The following is a 3,168-nucleotide window of genomic DNA, read 5'->3' on the forward strand; positions in this document are numbered from 1 at the left end:
AAAAAATTGGCCAATTTTTTTTTTTTTGGAGTCAAATCTAAAAAATAATACCCAGGTGCACACCCTCAGAATCCCCCTTGGTATGCATGCAAAGTTTCAGGAATAAGAGGTTCTTTCCTCTTGGAACTATGACAGTCACACACACAGAGCCTCTTTTATTATTGTAGATTGAATTTTCAGAAGAAATCTTCGTGAAAATAGTTCACTTTCAAATGACAATATGCAAAAGCCTAAAATTACTAACGAGAGCATCCTTATAATCAACAAATTTTGTACAAATTTCTATTAAATCATAAAAAAATATTTCAACACAGGTGAAAATTGAACCTTCAAATTGTACAACAAAACGTACTGGTTTTTACTAAAAATTTTAGCTTTAACAACAGGCTTACTGAATTTACTTAGGAAGTTCACTATTAACTCATACTTTAATTTAGGGCCAAGATCTGCAAAAACGCCATATGATGAAAACTTTCTGGATTCGGATAATTTAGGGCATAAAAATGCACCAGTAAAATATTATTCTGGTATTTTTTTTGTAGTGCGATAGTTGCCCTAAATAGCAAATTTCCACTTCTATTATGGTTAACTTACTTTAATTGTTGAGACTAACTAGGTGTTGACTTGTAGTCGAGGCTAGTTCTATTTTATTAACTAATTTAGTAATTAAATCTCACCTTATAACTTATGAATATCAATTATTATGTTCTTGAAAACTTGAGTTGTTAATATTAATCTAACACAATTGGTAGAATTATTGTGTATAACGAAAATAGAACGGGTCAAATATGTTACTAAATCCTACTCTGAGTCCTAGGACACTTTGGTATATGTTAAATTTTTGTTAAACGTTACAGTAACTCTTGACAACAGTTAACACGTTTGTTTTACTTTTCAAATTTATAAAAATTTGCACAACGACAATGGGAAATGACATCAAATTAAACGTCACTACATGCAATTCTTTCATTGGAGCGCTAAAGATCGACAATGATTGGTCAATGAGAAAGTTAATTTTAAATACTATTCGTTAGTTACTAAATCGTGATTGGTTGTAAATAGCCCACCAGAATCCTTCTTTGTACCGAAACAATAAGTTATAACATACACGTTACAGTCAGCTTACACTTACAGTATTGAGGTTAGAAACGTAAAAATCTCAGATAACAGAAAAACTAATTTTATAAAATAAGGCCAACAAAAGTCACTGAATATTTGCCAATCATAATCATATGAATGACTGGCTATAGCAATAGCAAGCCAGATAACGGACAGCCATAATGCTCAGTTGTTATTGTTAATACTCAATACTACTACTAGTGTTACTGTTAGATAATTCCCACCAATAATATAATTATCAATCAGTATTTAAAATTCGCCACATACATGTTTTCTAAGAGTACTATTAAACATTAAGATAAACAATTACTGAATTAGTAGTACTACTGCAACTATAGTGTATGTATAACGTACTTGTTAGACTAGTCTAGAGTTCTGTACTGTATATGACCTCTTACACTGACAACTTGTGAAACTATAACAAAAAATAAAGAAACACATGTATAATAACTAATACTTAATTCCAATTGCGTTTAATATCCTAAAATTACTATACAATCTAACTTAGCCATCTCACTTACCGCCTTCTTTTCAAAAATTTAAGTCCTGACCGCTTACACTAAATTGGCGGGAGAATATAACAGTTATAACTAACACGTTAAACTTAAACTGTGAAATTGTGCTTGTAAAATTTGGAATGACGTCATGTCCGTTGAGTCCCTCTAATGGCTATTCTTTTATATGTAATTATATAAAACTCGTTGTCTTTTTTCTTTCTCCTCTCTTAAAAACCATTTATAAACTAAATATTATTTTTAATGTGCACATAAAATTATAATAATGTTTTCTGTTTATGTTCAGTTTTAATGTTCTTATAATATAAAAGGAATATTGATCTTCTAGAAATAATCTGAAGAAGGACCCTCAGGATTATTTCCGATTATAAAAAAAATAGATTATGGGAAGAGTCATAAATAGTTTAAACCATATTCTATGGACTATGTATAAATTAAGGCTGATTTATCTTAAATATTAAAGAAAAAGTTAGGATAGCGGACATGCTGATAGCATTTGGAATAATGGTCTAATATCAAAAATAAGAATAATTGTTTAATTTTTCAGAAACCCTAATTTAGTAATAAAGTAAAACACGAACATAATATTGTGAAGCATTTATTAAACATTTGGCCCCAATGGCACAGCGGCATGTCTGCGGACTTACAACGCTAGAATCCGGGTTTTGATACCCGTGGTGGGCAGAGCACAGATAGCCCATTGTTTAGCTTTGTGCTTAATTACAAACAAAACAAAATTAAATGTTTCGGAATTTTGAAAATTCCACCTTCAGTAACCTAGAGGTACAAAACAAACACAAAGTACACACACACAAAAACTATATAATTTCAGTCAGAATTTCATTCATAATTCTGGCACAAAACACTTTTGACATATCCATAGAAGTAGAATTCAACTCTTATGGTGATGTAAAATACTATCATATTCAAACATTTTACAAATAATAAAGAATGTGTATCCATGCTGAGGATATGTTCGGGTATTTTTTCTAAATTTTCATGCAGGTATTATACTGCACAAGTTAATGACACCCTTGTAAGCTGTATGTTGGAAGGTCGTATACTTGAGCTTATTCTATATGTTAAACAAAAGTTACATACTACAGCGCTTGTTCAATAAGATTTCACTTTCTTGACTCTATTTGTGTCATGTCGACTTGATATGATCATATTTATTCCCAATTGTAATACGGAAACTTGCTCAAGTTATTACGAATTAGCATGATTGTTGATATAAATAATCTAAGAATTGAGGGATACCACATTAAGACTTTATCTGATCTAAAATTGTGATATCATCATTATTTTTGTTAAAGTGTTTATCCAGTGAAGACTTTTCATACAATGTATCTGTCTCCAACAGCGTATGAGGTCAACAGTGAATTAATTAAAAGTTCGACAGTAGAGTTAAAACTGACACTCTTGCATACTTGTTTGTGTTCCGATTTCAATTATTGTCGAACAATTCATTCTTCACAAAATATTTAGAGAATCTGTGTTTTGCAAAGATTTGCAACCATCTGTTGGATGTCAG

The 3,168-nt window shown here is 30.6% G+C and overlaps 1 protein-coding gene across 1 annotated transcript in view; it reads right to left on the reverse strand.

Moving 5' to 3' along the window:
• Positions 1-1,758, reverse strand: part of LOC106470834 (histone H3.3) — a 7,032-nt gene extending 5,274 nt beyond the window's left edge. Inside the window, exon 1 of the mRNA XM_013931405.1 lies at positions 1,641-1,758. The gene's annotated coding sequence lies outside the window, so the exon portion shown is untranslated. The remainder of the gene's footprint in view (positions 1-1,640) is intronic.
• Positions 1,759-3,168: the final 1,410 nt, after the last annotated feature.

Source organism: Limulus polyphemus, unplaced genomic scaffold (genome assembly GCF_000517525.1).
Source record: "Limulus polyphemus unplaced genomic scaffold, Limulus_polyphemus-2.1.2 Scaffold4242, whole genome shotgun sequence".
NCBI classification, from domain to species: domain Eukaryota; kingdom Metazoa; phylum Arthropoda; class Merostomata; order Xiphosura; family Limulidae; genus Limulus; species Limulus polyphemus.